At 41.6% G+C, this 23,341-nt stretch overlaps 1 long non-coding RNA gene across 9 annotated transcripts in view; it reads left to right on the top strand.

Annotated features, from left to right (window-relative positions):
• Positions 1–23,013, top strand: part of LOC120393895 — a 29,160-nt gene extending 6,147 nt beyond the window's left edge. The window contains exons 1-11 of one of the 9 annotated variants that reach the window (XR_005592208.1): positions 475–703; positions 6,857–7,035; positions 11,082–11,220; positions 11,699–14,581; positions 15,953–16,007; positions 16,387–16,456; positions 17,227–17,391; positions 18,117–18,283; positions 21,449–21,622; positions 21,792–21,911; positions 22,845–23,013. This is a non-coding gene — a long non-coding RNA (uncharacterized LOC120393895). Of the gene's footprint in view, positions 1–474; positions 704–6,856; positions 7,036–11,081; positions 11,221–11,698; positions 14,582–15,952; positions 16,008–16,356; positions 16,457–17,226; positions 17,410–18,116; positions 18,284–20,923; positions 21,098–21,129; positions 21,168–21,448; positions 21,623–21,791; positions 21,912–22,844 lie in introns of those variants that run through there. The other 8 variants (XR_005592193.1, XR_005592189.1, XR_005592191.1 and 5 more) reach the window with 8 other exon arrangements.
• The last annotated feature ends 328 nt before the right edge of the window (positions 23,014–23,341 follow it).

The following is a 23,341-nucleotide window of genomic DNA, read 5'->3' on the forward strand; positions in this document are numbered from 1 at the left end:
TTATGGAAGGAATAGTTTGATAGGATAACGTGATTTAGTCAATAGGTCAATAACGTGCGACCACTGGTAATTAGTACCGAGGGTCAATGTTGGGATATTGAAAGTCTTTTTCCTGAGTGTCTGGCTGGAGAGTCTTGCCCGCATGCTCGGAGTTCAGCTGATCGCCATATTTGGGGTTGGGAAGGAATTTTCCTCCAGGGTAGATTGGCAGTGGCCCTGGAGGTTTTTCGCCTTCCTCTGCAGCATGGGGCAGGGGTCGCTTGCTGGAGGATTATCTACTACTTGAAGTCTTTAAATCAGGATTTGGGGACTTCAACAGCTGAGTCAAGGGAGAGAATTATTTCAGGAGTGGGTGGGTCAGCTTTTGTGGCCTGCATCTTGCGGGAGGTCAGACTAGATGATCATAATGGTCCCTTCTGATCTTAAGTTCTATGATTCTATGTGACTCCAAAACTCCATCTTGGAGCTGAATTCTGGATAGGAGAGAGGAGAGGGGCCTCAACCCACACAATAGTCTATTTAAACCTCTGGGAGACCCCTCCATTTTGTCTTCAGCTGGCTCAAGCGATAGCTTCTCCACCCCCAAAGGATACCTGAAAGAAATTGGAACAAAGGACAGTAACCACGGGGGTGTAGGTGATTGCTGGACCGAGACTAGGAGGAGGCTAGTCTGTAAAAGAAGTTTACTGGAACATCTCTGAGGGTGAGATTTCATCAATAATCATTTTCTTACTGTATTAGGTTTAGACTTGCGTGTTTTGTTTTTATTTTATTTGGTAATTTACTTTGTTCTGTTTGTTATCACTTGGAACCACTTAAATCCTACTTTTTGTAGTTAATAAAATCACTTTTTTATTTATTAATTAATCCAGCATATGTATTAATACCTGGGCAGGGGGGGCAAACAGCTGTGCATCTCTCTCTATCAGTGTTATAGAGGGCGAACAATTTATGAATTTACCCTGTATAAGCTTTATACAGGGTAAAACGGATTTACTTGGGGTTTGGACCCCATTGGGAGTTGGGCATCTGAGTGTTAGAGACGGGAACACTTCTTAAGCTGTTTCCAGTTAAGCCTGCAGCTTTTAGGGGACATGGTTCAGACCTGGGTCCATGTCTGGCTCAAACCAGGCAGGGCACTGAAGTCCTGAGCTGCCAGGGGAAACTGGTTCAGGGGTAGTCTCAGCACATCAGTAGGCAGTTCCAAAAGGGTTTTCCGTGATCCAACCCATGACAATATTATCTGTCATTTTTAAGTGAGAGTGATTAACCATTGGAACAGCTTACCAAGGGCTGTGGCACATTCTCTGTCTCTTGAAGGCTTACAATCAAGACTGATATATTATAAAAGATATATTATAGCTCATCTGGAAGTTATGAGCTTGATGCAGGAATCAGTGGGTGAAATTCTATAGCCTGTGGTATGCAGAAGATCAAACTAGATGATCATAATGGTCCTTTCTTGTATTTAAATATATAGATCTATGTTGTTCAGTTATATATGGCAGGGCATTTGATCTGCATGATAGTGAATGAGATGGGAGAGGGTCCATGCTATGAATGGGTTTGAGAACCTTTGACCTAGAGAATCAGCATTCATATTCCACCAGATAATGGCAAGTACTAGAAAAATCACTGTTTCTAGATCCAACAGAATTCTACTATTGAACAGAAATATGTTAACATATTGCATAAAGCCCTTTGTAAAGGTATTGATACAAATCCTTTGTTGTGTAGGAACAGCATAGTGCTTTCTGACCGATATTAGTGTTGGCTCCATAGTACCTGACAGTCAGCATTGCATAAACTCATGAAAATTGTACTTTCCAAGTACCACCACACAGGGGCTGCTCTATGTATTTTGCCGCCCCAAGCACGGCAGTCAGGCGGCTTTCGGCGGCATGCCTGCGGGAGGTCTGCTGGTCCCGTGCCTTCTGCATACCTGCCGCCGAATTGCCGCCAAAGCCGCAGGACCAGCGGACCTCCTGCAGGCATGCCGCCAAAGACTGCCTGACTGCCGCCCTCACGGCAACCGGCAGGCCGCCCCCCGCGGTTTGCTGCCCCAGGCACAGGCTTGCTGCACTGGTGCCTGGAGCCGCCCCTGCCACCACAAGTAAACAGGATTTCCCCCTATAATAATTATGGTAATCTATAATGAGGGAAGCCCATTATAGTATAAAATAACAGGATCAACAAGAAGGAATTCATGTTAAATAGTGTTTAGTTGTATGAACTAAGAACATAAGATTGGCCATTCTGGGTAAGAACAATGGTCCCACTAGTCCAATATCCTGTCTTCCAGCAGTGGCCAGAGCCAGATGCTTCAGAGGGAATGAACAGAACAGGGCAATTATTGAGTGATCCAGCTCTTGTCAGGCAGTCCCAGCTTCTGGCAGTCAGAGGTTTAGTAAGCACAGAGTATGGAGTTGTGCTACTGACACACCTGGCTAATAGTAATTGAGGGATCTATCCTCCATAAATTTATCTAGTACTTTTTTGAAGCCAGTTGTACTTTTGGCCTTCACAACATTCCCTGGCCATGACTTCCATAGGTTGACTGTGCTTTGTATGAAGAAATACTTCCTTATGTTTGTTTTAAACCTGTTATCTGTTAATTTCATTGGGTGACCCCTGCTTCTTATATTATATGAAAGGATAAATAACACTTCCTCATTTACTTTCTTCACACTATTCATGATTTTATAGACCTCTACCATACCCCCCTCAGTTTGTCTCTTTCCCAAGCTTAACTGTCCCAGTCTTATTAATCTCTCCTCATATGGAAGCTGTTCCATACCCCTAATCATTTTTGTGGCCTTTCTCCATACTTTTTCCTATTCTCTTTTTTGAGATGGGGTGACCAGAACTGCATGCACTATTCAAGGTGTAGGCATACCATGGATTTACAGAGCGGTGTTATGATATTTTCTGTCTTATTATCTATCCCTTTCCTAATTGTGCCTACCATTTTGTTTGCTTTTTTGACTGTTGTTGCTCATTGAGCAGATATATCCACGGTGACTCCAAGATCTCTTTCTGGAGTGGTAACAGCTAATTTAGAGCCCATCATTTTTTATGTATAGTTAGGAGTATGATTTCCAGTGTGCATTACTTTGCATTTATCAACATTAAATTTAATCTGCCATTTTGTTCCCTGGTCACCCAATTTCATGACATCCTTTTGTAACTCTTTGCAGTCAGCTTTGGACTTAACTATCTTGAGTAATTTTGCATTGTCTGCAAACTTTGCCACCTCTCTGTTTACCCCTTTTTCCAGATCATTCATGAATATGTTGAACAGCACTGGTCCCAGTACAAATCTTTTGGGGACCCTGTTATTTACCTCTCTCCACTTTAAAAACTGACTGTTTATTCCTATCCTTTGTTTCCTATATTTTAACCAATTACAGATCCATAAAAGGACCTTCCCTCGGACGCACAATATTTTTGCTTACGCCCTTTGAATTCAGAAAGGGGAACATCATAGATAAAACAAAATATGCCCAGTAAAAGTGTTTATAAGTTTTCAGCATGCTCAAGAGGGCTAGATCAATGCTGCTTTTCAACATGGATTTTTTTTTCTTTCATCCCACTTCATCAACCATAGTTCAAACACTGTGGTCAGATTTAAAAGCAAAGCTTCCCAGCTCTGTGTGTTTGAATGTTATGCACTGTAAGGCATAAATCTGTAGCAATAACCATTAGACTAACTAAGTAGCCATTATAGAGATTAATGTAAGTCTGTCCTTAACTTGCATTAAGGTAATTAGTTGTTTTTAATGCATAAGGATTAATGGTAAGATAAATTCCCACTACAAAGGGAGCTCGTTTTAAGAGGATCTCTAAGCCTAAGTATCACTACATCTGAGAAGATGCACTAGTTTTAAAAGTGTCTAGGTTGTCCATTCAGGACTTATATGAAATTAAGAGCTCTGTAATGTACGTGAAAGACAGTGCTTTCTCCTTTAGAGTTGTATATATACTAGATCATGGATCTTTGTGTGTGTAGAGTGTGCTTATCTTCATACTATTAATATAATTTCATTTTACTGTAAATACTCGTACGTCTTTTGGTGTCATGATGTGGAAGACCCTGACTTAAAAACAAAAACTATTTACTCATCTTCTAGCATCTTTGAAACTTGCATTTTGTAAGAAGTGAAGGGAGGCAAAAAAGACTGAGAGACTGTTCAAATTATATGTTGTGGATGGTTTACTACCTTAGTTTTTCTTTTTATGACAATACTAAACCTTTCATAAAGCATTAGAGACCACTAGATGTGTCTGGGAGTAGAAGACATCTTTGAATAGTTTCCCAGTAGAAGAGGTCTGTTATAATGGTGTCCACTAGGTGGCAGACTGAACCTATTAAAAGGTGTGTTGGTTTTTGACTTGATAAATAAAAGGTAGGGGCTAAGGCTGGACCAGATTCTGCCACCTTTACTTACTGGGTAGGTCGTTGCTTCACAAGTAGTACCACTGAGGTCATGGGGCCACTCACCATAAGTAAGGGAGGCAGAATCTGACTTGTGGGTAGACTACTTAAAAAAGAATAGAACATCTTCTTAGATACGCATATTTACTACATTACATCTACGATCAAGGAGAGAGAAAGTGAGATCAAGGCATCAAATCCAAATTAAAAGTAATCTTTTAATATATGCTTGAGCAAGTGAATAAGAATCTGATTTACAGCAGTGTTGCATCAGAACAGTAACAGGTTAGTGTTCAATTACACATATGAAAAAAGTTATCTTGGTGTGAATTTCAGCTTGATGCCATGAAAGGAAAAAAATGCTAAATGATATGTTTCTATGGACTCATGTTCAAATGATTCAAATTCTGACTTTTGATCAGAGCTGAAGTGAATCTCAAAGTGATATCAATGGCCCTGCTCCTTCAATCTCTCCTGAAAACGCCCAACTACCTGTTGTAGGAAGTGTATTATAATGCCACACTTTACAGTTGAGCCCTTTACAACTGGAGAGTGTTATTACATATTATTTGTATTGTAGTAGCCACTAGAGTCCCTAACCCCATTGTGCTAGGTTCTGTACAAACAAAGGGCACCAAGCTGGTCGCTGCCCTAAAGAGTGTGCACTCTAATTTGAGTTAAAGTAATTAATTACTTAATAAGCAATACTAAGAATGAATTATGAAGTTGCAGTTTTATGTCTACATTTCTTGGCACTGGTCCAAGACCCTTCACAATAACTGAAATATGAATTTCTGTTTGGCTTTCTTTTTTGTCCCTGTATTCAGTGGTAATGAAATAAGAGGGAGCTCTGCCTTACTTGGAAGTTAGAGAGTTAACACAATAGCCATTGATTACTTAGTTAAAATTAATGGAAAAAGTCTGGTTTCTTGGTAATTATTATGTAGAGTTTCACCCTAATATTTTGGAGCATATAAAATTAATCCTTGGTATTTGGGTGTTAACATGTAACTAGAGCTATAGTGCCAGACATGAGGAAAAAGTGATTGGGCAAACAAAGAGTTTTCAGATGTCAGTAAGTAATCTACATAATGGTCCCAGGGCCAGCATGGCAAGCCCTCTTAGTTACAAATGTTAATAAATGAAAACAAATGTTTTAAATAAAAAGATATTTTATCTGTGGAAGTTAAAGCTGGAGCTGAGATCTGAAGTAAAAAGAAAGTTTTCATTTGCAGCATGTTATGTGGAAGGTCGGTTTCTGTCTGAACCCTGCTTGTGATTCATTGAAAGTTTGCCTACCCTGATCCATTCTCATGAAACATTTCAGATTCAATGGATTGGCATTTTTCTACCGAACTGAGTTTTGTCAGATAATTTCCAATCAGCTTTACTCAGTCCCTTCTCCAGCCTTTCAGTCTCTCTAGTAGCCACTTTTCTTTAGTCGCCTCAGACTTAGGGCCTGATTCTTCATTATCCTGCAGCATGCACGGTCATTTGTATCAATACTAAGTGGGCACAAAATGCTATCAAACCAGAGCAACGTATTACACCCCCTTTGCTGTGGTGCAAATGACTGCCCACAGTGCAGGACCAAGAGAATCAGACCTTTCAATAGATGCTTGTGACAGCTGAAATTGGGAAGGCACAAAAATATTAAATAGCTGTGAGGCCCTCACTGGGCAAAGGTCATCTCAAAATGGAGTCAAGAATACTTTCTCTAACAAATGTCCTCTGGAAACTCTGCTTCCCCCCAAAACAAATTGAAATGATGCTTCTAACCCACCAGCACTCTTTATCTCAGCACTTTACACTCTGCCTCTAATCACACAAATTTAAAACCCTTATTACTGTTGTTACTGAAAGTGCTCCTACTCAGTGTTAAAACTGAAAAGCCTGAAGATGATCAGCAAAGCAGAAACAAAGACATGTGTTTGCCCTTTACTGTTCTTTCATAATGTGTAGCCTCATAGATGCTACGAAAAATGGCTTGTTACTTTACATTTAAAATCTCGGGTCCTCCCTTCCGTATCTTTACTGAGGGGCTCTGTGCAAGGAAGGAAAGCTGCAGCTCATGTTTCAAGCATGTGTGACATTATTCAGCTTTCTCATGGATTTTGAATGTAATCCCCAGTAAAATGAAAAGTTTGGGTTTGGTTTTATACATCATAATGGAATAGTAAGAGGGAAAGTTTTATTTTTTAATTCACTATTTACCTTTAAACCATATAATTTTAGTACTTAGGAGCAGCAGAGAGGATTTAAATGAGAGTGTTCAGAGGCAGAATCTGATGGCCACTCCGCTGATCTGTCTCCCACAAACTTATCTTCCTTGGCCCAGGCCATTCTTAATAATAATAATAATAAATAATGAATAATACTTAATACATTATGATTTATTATTACAACTTCTTTGTATTGCAGTTATGCCTGGGGGAGCCCCATTCCTGGACCAGGAACCCATCACATAAGACACAAATCTTGCTTCCCTCATTGCAGAGCCCAAGAATGCAGCTACGAAGCAGCTGGATTGCCTGTACTTATGCTGGGTTGGAGAGAAGTTAGAAATGTTTGAGGAAGCAGTATGGATTTCTCTGGTTTGGGTAAGAGTGGGAGGCTGTCAATTTCTATGTAAAGGTGGGCAGCCCAGTGTGGCGGTGGACAGAGCACATTTGAAAGAATCCAAGTTTTATAGGTTCAAGTTTGCTCTGGTAGTTGGGTGGATTTTGGCCAGGTTTGGGCAGGAGGAGTTGCTTTTGTCTTTTTTGCAGGTTTGATTTGCCTATTTGACTGCATGTGTCAGTACGTAGCAGGTGGAAATAGACTGCTTCTCCAGCCCAGGATGAAAGAATTGCCTATGCTCATGTACATGCTTCAAAAATGGGCCTACCATTTTCACTCCTTTAAAAGGATTGGGCAGCTTGTAATTATTAATGCCAGGTCATTCTTGAAGACTGGGTTTGGAAGCATATTGTGGTATCTATGCCAGCATGAGGAGAATCAACTTTCAGCTCAAAAAGGAAAAGAATTAGTGATGCAACAAGTAATTAAGAACATCTTCTTGTAAGCCAGAGAGGAGATAATAAAGCCAATTGTGTGTAACAAGATTCTGCATACCATTAGTACCCTGGGCTACAGCAAGCTGTACATTTAAGAACTTGGCTGTAAAGGAACAGTGATTGCCTTGCCCACAACAATTGCTTTAATTAAAAAACCAAGTGGGTTTCCTGAAATAGAAAGTGCTGTTACTAGCAAAAATGATCATGAACTGAAGCCTGCTGGCTAATAGCAAAAGCAATTTGCAAATAGTTTTATAAATAAAAGCAACAAGTAAGGTTTACTGTTATTTAAATGGTAAGGGACTAGGGTGACCAGATGTTTCGATTTTATAGGGATAGTCCTGATATTTGGGACTTTTTCTTATATAGGTGCCAATTACACCCTACCCCCAGTCCCAATTTTTCACACTTGCTATCTGGTCACCCTATAAGGGACAAGTGTATCGTATATTTATTGTTTGAGTATTTGTAAGACTACAAAGTATTTGTTGGGGGTTAGTTCTGTTTTGTTGGGTTTTGGTTGTTTTTACAGTTACAAGTCCCAGAAATTATATGGGGCTTTATAGGATTAATTATTCATGAGAAAATTCATTCTGCAAATGTGTGGCTCATTGTTGGCTACTCATTACTCATCATCTTTCTATTTAGCACTTTGCCATCCAGTCAAGAATTAAAAACAATGCCACATGACTTGGGTAATCAGTCATGCACCAGGAATACAGAATAGTCAAAGTGAATAGCTTGCATACAACCCACAGGCTAAAATTTGTTTGCATAACCTGCTTGGCAAATATTTACAGAGAATATATTTGTAGAAATCAAGTTCAGATTGTAAATAGCTCACAGAGAAGAATGCTTCATTTACAAGAATTGAACAGCTCTCATAATGATAAAAAGAGCAACTTATTATTATGTATTTGTACTGTGGTAACACCTGGAGCCTTAGTCCTGGGCCAGGACCCCATTGTGCTAGGTGCTGTACAAACAAAGAACTAAAATACTATCATAAGAAAAAGTTATCCACTAGTGAAAATCTCCATGATCAATGTTGTCATGTACAGCCAGGCAAGATCAACCTGCCTGGGTGCTATACTAACCCATCCTCAACAGAGCACACAGATCCTGTACTTTGTGTAGAAATGTATCGTTTTTCATAGGGTGTGTTTTTTTTGGTAACTCAAACGCTGACAGAAGATAAACCCCAGTCTGAGCTTCCTCCCTGAGCATGGCTTTGCATAGCATTTCCCACTAGAACCTCCATTTTCCTAGTCTCCTAATTTCCTCTCTCTAAAGTCCATGCCCACCTCCTCCTTTCTATCTTCACTGGAAAAGTTGATGAACTGCACCTGTCTGGATGAATCAGCAGAACTTTTGGTGCATTATACAGGGTTCTTTGTTGTGTGCAGTTGACACTATGTTCATGGACACTCTGATATTTGTAAAACCCTTCTTCTTAGTGCATGGATAAAAAATTTTAGAACCAATATTTTGGGAGAGGGGGCAGGGAGGAGAGCAAGATTTTACAATGAGCAAACCCCTGGCACAGCACACATAAGGGCTAAACAATATAGCAGTCTCTGTTCTCTGGCAGTGCAGGGATTTCTCCCTCCCTGTTCCCTCCAGGAAAACTGGCTTCATAAAGGGAACATGGTAGAAGTGGGGCCATTTTCCTGCCACTCCTCCTCCTCCCTCCCCCAGGGCCGCCCAGAGGATTCCAGGGGCCTGGGGTCTTCGGCGGCGGGGGGGCCCTTCCATTCTGGGACCCACCGCCGAAGTGCCCCGAAGACCCATGGCGGGGGCCCCCCCCCACCGCCGAATTACCGCTGAAGCGGGACCTGCCGCTAAAGTGCAGCCCGGTCTTCGGCGGTAATTCAGCAGCGAGGGGCCCTCACCGCGGGTCTTCGGAGCACTTCGGTGGCGGGTCCCAGAATGGAAGGGCCCCCCGCTGCCGAATTACTGCCGAAGACTGAGCTGAACTTCGGCGGCGGGTCCCACTTCGGCGGTAATTCGCCAGTGGGGGGTCCTTCCGCCCCGGAGCGGAAGGACCCCCTGCTGGCGAAGACCGGGAGCAGAAGAAGCTCCTGGGCCCGGCCCCGCAAGAGTTTTCCGGGCCCCCCGGAGAGAGAGAAGGACCCTGCTCCAGGGGCCCTGAAAAACTCTCGTGGGGACCCCGGGGGCAAATTGCCCCTCTTGCCCCCACCTCTGGGCAGCCCTGCCCTCCTCTCACTGGCCCACACAGAGTTGCCCCTCTCAAAGGGATAGCACTGTATGAAGGCTCCCCTGAATACAAGGCTGCTCCTGAAGCAGCATGGCTCTTCACTGCCCTTTACTATGGCTTGTGCTGTAAAAGCATGAGCAAGAGCTGAATGTTCAGTAGGCAGAAAAATGTTCTTCATTCACAGATGTTGACATGGTTCTCTTACCCCTTCCCTACATGTTACAAGACAGACATTTAAAAGAGTTTATGAGCTGCATAAGCCAAATATGAAAAGGCACTGCAGTCTCCTCACAAAAAGCTACTGAATGTGGCCATATATAGTTTGAATAAGAATCCTGGAAAGGCCCAGGAAACTGGGTCACATGTCCCTGCCCTTTCTTCCTCTCTTTTTATTTTTAATATATTTTTTCAAAATAACATCAGGGGGAGAAGGTTTTGTTATGTTAAAGCTACAGTACTTGAGGTCATTTGCCTCAAGCTGAGATCCAGATAAGAAGTAGCTCACCTAAGGTTTGGGACATAATATTGGAGAGCTTTTTGGACCAGCTGCCTCTGCCTATCTCTGGGCTGTACCTCCCAGCCCCAGTACCCGCACAGGCCTTTACCAAGGCCTCAGCCTGGGGAGTTTCCAGGCTGGAGCTCCCTAGCTCCTCTGGCCTTTCCCCAGCCCTGCTCCGCTCCAGGTACCCTTTTCTCCCAGGCAGCCAGGGCCTTCTCTCTCCACAGCTAAAGAGAGACTGACCCAACTCCTCCCTGAGCCCTTATAACAGGGCCAGGTGTGGCCTGATTGGGGTGTGGCCCCAGTTGTGGCTGCTTCCCTAGTCAGCCTAGCCTTTTCTCTCAGGAGCACGGTAACTGCCCCACTACGGTACTTGAAAACTGTTATCGTGTCCCCTCTCAGTCTTCTCTTTTCCAGACTAAACAAACCCAATTTTTTCAGTCTTCCCTCAGAGATCATGTTTTCTAGACCTTTAATAATTTTTGTTGCTCTTCTCTGGACTTTCTCCAATTTGTCCACATCTTTCCTGAAATGTGGCACCCAGAACTGGACACAATACTCCAGTTGAGTCCTAATCAGCACGGAGTAGAGTGGAAGAATTACTTCTCGTGTCTTGCTTACAACACTTCTGCTAATACATCCCAAAATTCTGTTTGCTTTATATATACAAATATATTTATATCATTGGAGAAATAGATCCCCTCATATATTCATTTGCATGTCATTACCCAAAATATTTTTCCTACTTAAAGTTACAGTTTAGGGCCCAATCCTTCCTCCACTGACTTACATGAGGTCAGGACTGGACCGATAGTATGATCTGATTACTGAATTTTGAGAAATTGCAAATGTTTTTTTACATATTCTTCTCAGATTTGCTATCTACTGATCCTGCACAGGAGAAGTGGTAACCTAGAGGGAGCAAAACTATCAGACAAGGAAGCACTGACTGAAGGGATCCTCATGCCAAGGCTGTTCTGCCTCCAAGCAGGCAAAGCACAGGAGTTGAAAGGTCTGTGTCTTCCATAAGCCCAGAGGAAACTTTATTTTCTTAAACTTTTTTCTTAAGTCATTTCTTCTCCTAATCTCCCTCTGTTTACTTCTGACATTTCTGACTCTCTCCTCTCCTCACAATTCAGGGTGCCCTGTGTGAGATGCCTAGCTGTTACTTCACAAAATGGCTGACATAAGAAAGCAGGAGAGAGCCTGCTTTCATGTGAAATGCAATGCCACCTCTCAAATGGGACGGTCCTTCAGGGCAGACTGTTCAGCTAAGGAAACAGCTCTTTGTGAGCCAGAATTAGAAAGGTTCGCATCTGGTTCTCAGGATAGGCTTTTTCTTCCTGTTTCCATGATACTATGTCTAAATGGGTAGTCATTGTGCTGAGTCTATAATTAGATATGTATCTGCTAGACAAGATGGTGAGTTGCCACAGGTGGGCAAGTGTTTTCCTTCCAGAAGTAAAAATATACCTTGGCTTCCCTCTCAGTTCAGCTTTACAGGAATTCATCGGATCCAAAAGAAAAAAAACCACCATCCAAAAGCCAGTTCCGACATGTAAGGATTTGAAGCATTAATGATTTCAAAAGAAGGATCAATTCTTGTTTCAGGTATCCAAAAGAAACAATAATCAGAGCCAAGGGCGATTTTTGATTTAAGAAGTCATAAAAATTTAATCCTTTCCTTGGTTGAATTATGAAGCTATGGGCAGTTCTCTTCACATCTCATCCTCCTCAGTTTATTTGGCAAGAACCATTTTTGCCAGGTGCAAGGGACTAAAAAGCAGTTCCCTTTGCTCACAGGCAAAAGGTCACAAGTGCTTCTGAACGAGATTTCCATTGCTTCTCTCTTGGTTGCTGATGCCTCCCTGGATAACAGTCACATTTTGTCTGGAACTATGGCAGCCAACGCAGTTCCCAGAAGGTACCTTTGGTTGACCACATGGAAAGCTGATTCTCAGGCAAAACAATTAGTGGCGACTGCTTTCCTCGAGGGAGGCAGAGTTTTTGGCACATCTCACAACTAAGGAGTCACCCAGAACTCAGGCAATACAAAAATCCCTTCCTTCTTTGTCGCCGTGCAAACCTCAAAGGAGCGAATGGAGGTCTTCATATCATGAAGAACAGAATTGCTTTGTATGCTGACCATCGCTCTGAACATCAAACATACTGCACTTTCTCCCAACGGAGATTTAGATCCAAAGGCTGCATAAACAATGCATGCAATCAAGGGACAGAACTAAGGTTTCATGCAAAAGCTTAAATCTGGCCTTTCCTAACTTTTGAGTGTTTGATTTCTCAATCTTAATAATATTCTTTTAACATAGGTGCCTTATAGGATATTTGTCATTCATATACATGCAATTTGGGTCAATTTGTGACATTAGCCACTAAACAGTTGTCAAAGAATGTTGGAAGCTTTCCTCTCATAGGGCCCATTTGTATATCTTGCACCCATGTTAGTGAGCATATAGCTGAGTAGTCTCATTAAATTAAGTGGAACTGCTCACATGCGAAAAAATACACTGATGTGAGAAAGGCTTGCATATTTGGGTTTTTAACCCACATATGAATTCTGTAGGTATCTGTTTTATCAAACTGAGTTTTTATCCAGTATGCCTTTTGGAATCTTTAAAATCTGTTGCATAGTTATTTTTAATTTAATTTAATTAACTTATTTTAACACCGTATTCTCTCGCCTGTTAATTTTGTTGATTTGCATATATAGTGCACCCGCAATAGTCATCTCAGCATGCTATACAGCACAGATGTGTAAGAAAGATGCAAACCCTAAGGAATTTGCAGTCTTATTCCAATACACACCTCATTGGTGTAATTCTAATGGTCACAAATACAATGGTCTTTAATACACTTAAAAATAGGCAGCAGAGATTTGCAGGTATAAATCATCATTCATCCAAATTACCTCATTTTTGGAATCAAGTCAAGTCAAACTTCTATTGCTCCTTTTTATTTTAATTCAATGGTTTGAATAATGTTGGCGCCTTAATATACAGTTATAGACAAGCTAATACTATTATATGGTTTACATTTGTTTTTGCTTCCCACTGTTGAATGAACAATCAAGTGTTTTTTACGGATTAGCAGCAGTTGTAAAGTGTTCTGATTTTCTCTTCCTTTCAAGCTAAGGAGTGAGAAGCAAGTTATATTGGTTGCTTTGGCATTTTTGGAGTAGCTGAGGCATTCACAGTGCAAACCACTGTTATTCATACTGTTATAATTCCTTTGCAGTTAAGTCATTACTAGCAATCAGAGCAGGCTTGTAGTACAATACCTTATTTGGGAATGTCATGTGAGATGCCCAGAGCAATATGAAAAAATAAAGGCCAACTTGTCTGGCTGTGGAGGGATTTATAACAAGGCCACTGGCAGAGATCTGTTGGGAAGTATTACGAGCTCCTGCTCATTTGATCATATAAACACCAAAGCCAGCAGGTGCATTACATTTGTACACTGTCTTTTTCCTTCAGGTGTGGTATTAAAAATTGGGTTGTTGCAACATGTTTATAGAAACTTGAATTATAATGTCGTCTTTCTGCAGATGGTGGAGCTAAAGTTTTTCATCAGATGAACATGAAAATCCTATAAAACCACTTAACACTTTATTTTTGCTTTTTTTTTTTTTTTACAAATGGAAATACATTACTAAAAGAACACATCTGCTCCTGATAATGTTTTTTCTCTGAGCATATTAGGAAATCTACCCTTGATTACATCCATAATAGAAATATATAATACTCAGGTGTTAAAGATTACATTTGAAGGTGTTTGTTTTTAAACAGCTGGACCCTACTAGGATGCCCTGAATCTGAGCTCCTGTTCGATTTGATTCAAATCTTAACTTGTGACTCAAGTTCATCACTCTTTTTTTTTTAAATAACTGTTTCACATGAAAAGCCTTTTTAGTTACATGAAAATTTGAGTGTACTTCCTATTTACAAGTTGGTAATAATAATCATATCATGGGGTAAGCAAACTTTGACATCAATGGATGAAATGTTTCTAGCACAGAGAAGAGTTATAATGAAGTTATCAAGAATTCTCTGTAAGTTGTTATTACTCTACGCAAAAAGCTGTGCTGATATAATAAACTTGAGACCGCTGAGCACTCAGGTCAGGAAATAGCAATATTAACTTTTTGTTCCATATGCATTACTTGTACAGTCTTTAAATACACTATAAAATATGACTGCATAAGTACAAGGCCTGTTCTTTCTTTCTTTCTGCATTCGGCTGTTATGGGCCTTGTAACAAAATGTGGAGGAGGAGAAGGAAGAGAAGAAAAGGAGGAGGAGAAGAAAGCTCATAAGGAAGGACTCAGGATAAAGAGAGAGAATGATCCAGTAAATAAGGTGATAGCCTTGAACACAGGGGACCTGGGTTCACTTCCTTGCACTGCCACAGACTTCCTGTGTGATCTTGGGCAAGTTACTTAATTTCTCTATGACTCAGTTCCACATTTGTGAAATGGGGATAATAACACTTCCATATCTCATGGGCATGGGTGGGGGGAGAAGGGTGTGAGGATAAATACATTAATGAGTGTGAGACACTCAGTTAATATGGTGATGGAGGGGCATTAGATAGAGGAAAATCCTATATAATTCTTATATCGTCATTATAATTGTGGCAATTTTTTAAAAATGGCTTTATGCTTGAGAAAGAATTTGTAAAATGATACATTAAAGTTGAACCTGATAGCATTTTTCGCTAAAGTATTATTTGAAAACCAGGTCCTTAATAGGCCAATAGGTATTGAATACATATACTGACCCCAGTTTGAAATCTAAACTATGGACAGAGATGCCAATTCCCATGAGAATTCTGCATATGGCACAGCTGCAGACTAGCTGCAAACAGACCTTGTGACTGCAAAATAACATTTAGTGACTGTATATGGCTTAACCAAAGAGATTTGAGATGTTGGTCCTGATGGTGCTTACATGAAGAGATGCTTGAGTTGGGGATGGGATTAAAAGGGACACTGCAAGATTACTTTGGAGGCCTCCCCTAGGAAGAGAACAGGAGATGGAGGGGGAGAGTTTGCTGTTGAAGAATGGCTGCTCTGGCAGAGGGAGGATCTGACTTTGTTGATGTGGAAGGAATTGGGTCTCAGAGGTCTGAGAACTAATGCTTGTCCAGAAGAGAGAGGAGGAGTGGCAGGGCTTTCTAGAGGGGAAAGGAAGCTCAAACTCCCAAGAGTTTATCAATTCAGTAAGTTGGAAAGCTGACCAAGGGTCTCCTGGAGGTAAGATAAAGGCTTGAGACCAGCTATTCGTGGTGTTTCCTCTGAATTCCTGGAAGTTCACAACTGTTTGCCTCCAGTGAAGGGAAGTGATGACCTGTCTCCTCACCCCCCGCGCCCCCCGGTCTCTTTTTGGAAAGAGAGAGTCTAAGAACGAATGGGAGGGATTTTTTTCTGTCTTGAATGGACTTCAGTGAGTTCCCTGCATAAAATCTCATCCTTTTGTTGACACTTTGGATTATTATTAGGCTTCAAGAGCGATTTTTTCCCCCTACATTCCAGATATCTTCAATTATCATCAGTTTGTTTTCTGCCTGAAACACATACTCCATTTGCTCTAGCCAATTCAGTATAGGACTCCGCCTATTTGAGAAATGACTTAACATTTTTTCTTAAGGAAGGCATTGAATGGATCTGATGTAAAAATTAAGACTGCCACTGCTTTGCCCATCTCTGACACTTTTTTCCCCTTTTACAGCCAAAAGTGCAGCTGTAGCCCAGACATTTTGAAATCTAATGATAAAGTGAAAGATGTAAGTAACAAAATGTAGCACCACCTGCTTTTCCCCAAAAGTAAAGTGTGGGAAATGAATTCAATGAATTGGGCCTTACTGTAAACTTCTGTGCTTCTGCTGGATACCATGAAGAGTTTTAGAAATGCATAGTACCTGTTCTGTGCCTGTTGTAGGTGTCATTACCAATTAGCTGGTAACCGGAATCCAGAAGCAATCAGGTCCCATAGTAAATGAGTGGTGAGGGAATTGTTGTAAACTGGAAGCTTTTCACAGTGCTTTTGGAGTTAGTCCTGTAAAAAGCACACAAGCATTGCTTATTTTGTTCTTTTGTGTTGAACTTCACCTATACCCGGTAAACTTTCATTAGTTGTTATTAATTTTATGGTGAAAATATGAGGCTGAGAGTGGGCAGATGCTGTATCAACTTCTCCACAGAGCTCAGGAGAGGTGCATTGTTCCTGACTTATGTAAGTCACAGTATTGCATAACTGGGTCTCTCCTGAGGAAAAATTGCTAACCATGCCAAAATGTATAATGTATAATTGTTATGTGGGAAAATCCTAATTAGGTGTTAGAGTAAGACCACCTCTAATTACACTTGTGAGGTGAAACGTATTCAAACTCTGTCTCCAGGCTAGAAATGGCCAAACTGTTTGTCATGAACAACTCACTCAACAATGTAATCTTTTTTTTTCCTATTCATAAACTGTTAGGGAACAGATGTAACTTCTACAAATATGCTCACAATTAATCCCTGAATCTTTTTTATGAACATTTATAAGCTGTGGACTGTCTGTAAACTGTTCATAGTGAGTATTCAGTCTAGAATAGTGAATTCATAAAGCAATAGTTCAGTCAATAAAAATAAATTTCAAAACCAAACCAAACCAAAAAAAAATGCATGTGGATTTTTGTTTCCCCTGGGGGAGGAAATGGGGAAAGATGATAACCATGTTGCATTATATAGTAGTAGAAGTCCCTCAGTGCTAGATGTAAGAACCTAAGTAGAAAATATTTTTTTCAAAATTCAAAAATCAAGCTTTATGATTGGTTGCCTAAATTAAATGGTATTATTTCTGTTTCTTGAGTGAAAGACTGAACCTTTATAAACTTGCTAATTTTGTTTTTTCACAAAATAAGCTTTGCTAGAAATTTGATTCCGGTAAACATTTGTATAGACAGTATTTCAGTTGTATAAACATTCTCAAACAGTGTCTCCCCATCTCACTCTTTCTAGACCCTGGCATGTTTCATGCACAGGTCCCCAACTCTGCAGAGCAGCTATTGTGGGATAGCGAGAGAGAGAGAGAGAGAGATGAAATGGTGTCACAGAGGTCGAGCTGTTTTCTTACACACTGCTGATGAAGGATTGACTAGGTCTTTGGGCCTCCTGCTTGCCAAGGTGAAGAGGATGTTCTGGGTCAGTTTGTATGTTATTGGATCATGTTTCCATGCAGATCATAGATGACATATTTTTACAGCATCAAAAATGTTGGAAGGAAATATTCTGAATATTTTACACAAAGAATTCACAACACTCAGTAAATCAATTTCCTTGTGAAGATAGTACAGCTAAAAGAAACAATATTCCAAGGTTATGGGGAATAGGCCAGGGTCTAATGAAATTATTTTAGTTATCAAGATGGCTATGTTACAACTAATATTTAATCTGTACTACAGCATATCCTAAACAAATGGTACTATCTTACAGCCAACACTACACAATGGGAACAGTTGTGGACACTTTGTTTTCTAACTACTTTTTTTCCCACCTGAAATAGTTATTCTTTATGGGTTAATTAGCAATTATAGTTAATTAACTATATGGTCGACATGACCTTTGCAATGCTAAAGACGTGACATTGGAAACTGAGATGGATTTAAAAAAAGCCAGTGAACTGAAATTTCCTTGTGAAAGTATGGTATAGAATAGTGAGATTTTCCTGAAAACTTCATAGACAGTAAATAGTAATTGTTAAGAACTTGTTTTATAATTATACCCTGTTTTAACCCTCCACCTGCTGTTTTTAGTGTTTAATACTTCTAGGGAGTAATATTCATTAGACTTTTTAATTAAGATGAGAGTTTTTAATAACTTTGCAACTTGATGATTGCTTACTTTAAAAGATCTAGGGTCAAATACTCTAAAATCTGCAGGAGAGGGGAAAGTACTGCAGATTTGTGCAAGTAACCTCTGAGAAGACCCTGATATCGTTCCCGAGATGGAAGCATTAGTTCCAGTGTGTGGTATCCGGAGAACCTGGGCTATCGTTATCCTAGGTCCCTACAATCTGGTAAGAGATCGTGGTCTCATCTCTGCAGCCTCTGGGAAATTCACATGTAAGGCTGGCCACCTATTGTTGTCAGGATCCCTTGCCCTTGCCCTTAACAGGGCAGGGCACTCACTTGGTAGTCATGTTTCCACTGGTCTCCAGGGGAGAAACTGTGTATTTCTTATTCCTCCAACTGGCTTGAGGTTGAGGCTGAAGATTAGAAGTTAATACCACAAGAGCCAATGTTAACTTTCGACGGAACAGCCACACCAAATAGCAAGGATTCTCAAGCAACCACCCTGTATATCTTCAGTCCCCTCAACTTCCTGAAAATTGTTCACACCTTCAACCACAAGGTGGTGGTGCTGAGAGGTTTCTGCAGGGTTGGGTATCAGAGAAGCCTGTGATATAAGTTTCTCTTCCCTCCTTTCTGAGTTGTTGAGTTAAAATCATTCTGTGTGCATTTGCATCCACCAGCACAGAGCAGAGCATCTGGGCCTTTATTACCTCAGGGGAGCAGACTATGACACACACTTGTGTGAGTGTACATGGTGAGCATGCAAGTAGCCTCTTCACCCACTAACTTGGCCAGCAAAAGGGTCTGTCAAAGTTGCAGTTCTTGTGCTCTGTGGATTGCAGGGACTACTACCTTTGTTCACCTCAAAGAGGGCACGGAGAAAGCTATGCATGGCCCTAGCCATCCTCTGCACTGGCTTGCTGAGCAGGTCAGCTGCAGCTGGGGGCTGCAACAAGCACAGTTCCCTTGTGCACCAGGCTGCACTGACAGGCTTTATGCCTTCCATGGGCAGAACCTCTCCTGCAGCTCCTGTTGGGATGGGTTTCTCACCAGGCCGTACACAAAGCTGTCTGTATGATCTAGCTTTTAAAGAGTGGGCTAGAGACATAACATCAAACCAGAAACTACATATGCCCAAACAAAGGAGACTCCTTCTTTGCATAATGAAAGGAATGGGGGACTGCATTAAAGCATAAATGTTGAAAATCAGAGAGAAAAATATTGTTTTCCTTGTATAAGATCCATTGTTTTTAAGACCCTCTCAAGAGGACAGGAAATCAATTTGATCCCAACCTCATTACATTATCCAACCGGCCAGGGATCAGTTCCCAGCAATGACAGCACTGTAACACAATGCCTCCTTCTGAGCATTATTTAAGCTTTTGCTTCAAGGATGTTGAACGTTTAAAGTGGCACAATTTACAAGAGTACAAATGTTCTAATTCCAATCCAAAATAAAGAAAAGAGTTAGAAAAAGAGCTATATTCCTACTAACTTCTGTGAGAATTAAGTAATGGATGATTTCTCTTTCATAATATATGTCATTGTTGCCCACCTCCAATATTAGACTGAAGATAGGCTACACCTATTAGCTTTTGTTATAATAAAGGCCTTGAAGTGGTTCTTCCAGAAGGGCATTCGGAAATGAATCCTATGCCAGCAATTTTCGCTACTTTATTTTGAAATACTACTGAGTTAAAAACTGATTAATACAATTTTTAATGTAACTAAGAACAAGTTTGTCTTTAGCTACAGCATCCACTGTTAACTTTTGTGGAACATAAACTAGTTAGTGGCATGATTACCCTATAATCTCTTGTTTTCAGACTCATGTTTACTCTCCTCCTTGTTTGTGTAAGGTAGCGTTGGCAGTGAAATTTGCCATAGAGCGACACTTATATTCACGTTGGTGTTCTCACTGATGAACTACTGTTTGAGCACTCTCCCAAAAAACAAAAAAACCCTCTGTGTGGCACCCTGTTCATGTGTAGTGACCCCTGCAGGGCCATCAGCAGCATTTGAACCCAGGATTTTTTGATCTAAGAGCAAGTTCATTTGCCATTTGAGCAAAAGGACCAATTAGCTGATGGAAATACACCTCTACCCTGATATAACGGTGTCCTCGGGAGCCAAAAAATCTTATTGTGTTATAGGTGAAACTGCATTATATCGAACTTGCTTTGATCCACCGGAGCGCGCAGCCTCCCCTCCCCGCCCAGAGCACTGCTTTACCACGTTATATCAGAATTCACGTTATATTGGGTCATGTTGTATCGGGGCAGAGGTGTAGTAGGCTGTTACTTTTTGTGGACCAACCCCAGAAAGGCAACACACATCATTCTCTTTACAACAGTTTAATATGCAGCTTATTTTTCTTTATTGAGATTCATTTTCTTAGGTTTTGCTTTCCTTTCACTTGCCAAAGGCAAGAAGCAAACAGAGTATGTTTAACTTCATCATCTAAAGTTACTTGACATATTTGGCCTCAACCCTGCTTCCATTGAAGTGAATGGAATTCTTGCCATTGACTATCAATCTTAAGAAATTAATGTTACAAGCTTTACAAACAGAACTGTTCTTTCAGTTTTTCTTGCCGTGCTTAATTATATTTTTATGTAGTTACAATAAATGTGTTGGTGTGTACTAAAAAAGAGGGAGGGGATGTAGAAAAGAGACTAATATGGACAGACTAATTTCTTAAAGACACTTGAGTGGCAGGCTAATGAGATTTCCAGTCCAGAAGAGCTGGCTGCTGTGTAGCTGAGAGTCATTATGAGAAAGGGATATGGAGTATGGTGTTCAGTGATTATCCAGTACTTAAGGTGCTTTACAAGAGCTTTGCTTTGTTCTGTATTTGGTTCCAGCTGCTGGGCATAAAAACAAGACCTTCACAGCGCTATACCCAGACTCTCTGTCGGGGATGCTCAGCCCTTTAAGGCATAGTCCTGAGTACCACATGGAGAGAAAGTAAAGGGAGCCCTTTTTAGAAAAAGAAATTGTAAATTATCTGCAATCAAATCTTAACAAATAGTTCAAGTAATTGAAAAAATATGTGTGTGTATCTATTTAGAACAACCATTTAGTGCTTTGAGTGCTGCTCCAAACATTATGTAACATAAATTATATACAAAAAAAATTAAAATAATATTGTTGAGGTTGCAATGTCAAACACTTGAAAGTTAGCAAATACCATACACCTTAATTCTGTCTCAATGTGCATCTGTCCTGTGACTGAATGAGGCAGGGCTCTTGTAGAAAAAATAGTATATGATCATGTAATTAAAGGCTCTATCTTAATGCATACACACAAAGCGACTAAGTTAACATCGTCAGGCAACTTTAATACCTTAACTCTGGGATTTCCTAATCTTTGTGTGCTTGACTTTCAGATCTTTTAACACAATTTTTTTGGGTTGCAATTTCCTAAGTTTTTACAGAAGAAAACTAGAGAAAACAGACATTCCATCAGATGGAATCATATTGACTATCCCACTATGGTCACCTGTAGGGTTGGGATCTTTAGATCCACAGCTCAGACATCTTCCACTGGAGCTGAGTAACTGGTAAGAGTAGAAGGCATGTTCATACACAGTCCAGTCAGCACAACAGACTCCATTCAGATGGAGTCTTCAGGGAATTTAGCTGCTGAACTCTAACAAACCTCTATCAAACATATGTGAGCCGTGATTTTTCAGAGGCTTATGACTTGTCCAAATTTGATTGGATTTTCAGGGGATGTTTGGTCACCATCAGTACAGGTGACCATCACAGGCGACCATGCAGAGTCCACCATCACAAGAGATCACGCAGTCCCAGATTTGCAGACGAGCTCCAGCGTGGTCCGAATGAGAGGTACTGGATCTCATTGCATGTTGGGGAGACGAGTCTGTTATGGCAGAACTACGTTCCAAAAAAAGGAACGCAAATACATACGCTAAAGTCTCCAAGGCTATGACAGAAAGAGGCCACTCTGACACCGTTCTGTGTCCCTGTACAAAAATCAAGGAGCTCAGGCAAGCGTACCAAAAAGCCAGGGAGGCAAACGGGCGCTCTGGGTCACAGTCCCATACATTCCGCTTCTACCGTGATCTCCATGCAATTATGGGGGGTGACGCCACCACTATCCCACCACTGTTTGGGGACACCTACAAGGGGGGAGTTGCACAGAGCGAGGAGGAAGAGTCATTGGAGGAGGAAGAGGAGGAGGAGGATGAAGAGGAGGAGGAGGCCAGTGCACAGGCAGCAAGTGGGGAATCCATTTCCCCCCCCTAGCCAGGAACTATGCTTAACACTGGAGCCAATAGCCTCCCCTCACTCCCAATGCTGGCTCCCGGACCATGACCCTGGAGAAGGTACTTCTGGTGTGTTAGAGCCTGATCAGAGCCACGCGGTAGAGGGTGGAGGGGGGAAACCCAGACATGCTGGGCTGTTCGTGTATAATTTAAAGGGCTCATCCCTGCTCAGAGCCTCATTGGAGCCATGCGGTAGGTGCGGGTGGGGGAGGGGGGGCGTTGGGTGTTGTGTGAAGTGATCATCCCAGAAAGCCCACAGGCCCTCCTTTCTGGCAAACCCACCAGACATCGCTTGCTATGGGAAAGGGGTCCCAGCAGTTTGAAAACATTAAAATGAATGTAGAAGAAGCAGAACCCCACGTGCCCCTAGGCTGCCTGTAAGCTGAATTCGGTTGCCTGGCTGTGTGTGATGGCTTACTCATACCAAAGTCTCCCCTTTGTTCTCTGAAATGTATATTTTAAAATACTACCCTCCCTTTTTCTTCTCCTGCAGGTGCAAATGTTTCAACGCGGCCCCTATCTACTCCATCCCAGAGACTGGTCCAGATTAGAAGGTGGAAAAATGAACTCGGGACGACATGTTCGCTGAGCTCATGCAGTCCTCCCGCACTGATAGGGCCCAGCTGAATGCATGGAGGCAAACAATTGCGGAGTCCCATAAAGCATTAAAGCAGGGGCGGGCAAACTTTTTGGCCTGAGGGCCGCATCGGGTTTCGTAAATTGTATGGAGGGCCGGTTAGGGGAGGGGGTCATGGCCCAGCCCCCACCTCCTATCTACCACCCCCCCCCCGGCCAGGACTCCTGCCCCATCCAACTGCCCCATTCCCTGATGGTCCCTCTGGGACCCCTGCCCCATCCACACACACCTGCTCCCTGTCCCCTGACTGCCCCTGGGCCCCTGCCGCCCCATCCAACCCCTCCTCTCATTCCTGACGGCCCTCCCGGGACCCCTGACCCATCCACCCACCCCTTCTCCCTGTCCCCGACTGC

This window comes from Mauremys reevesii, linkage group 1 (genome assembly GCF_016161935.1).
Source record: "Mauremys reevesii isolate NIE-2019 linkage group 1, ASM1616193v1, whole genome shotgun sequence".
NCBI classification, from domain to species: Eukaryota; Metazoa; Chordata; order Testudines; family Geoemydidae; genus Mauremys; species Mauremys reevesii.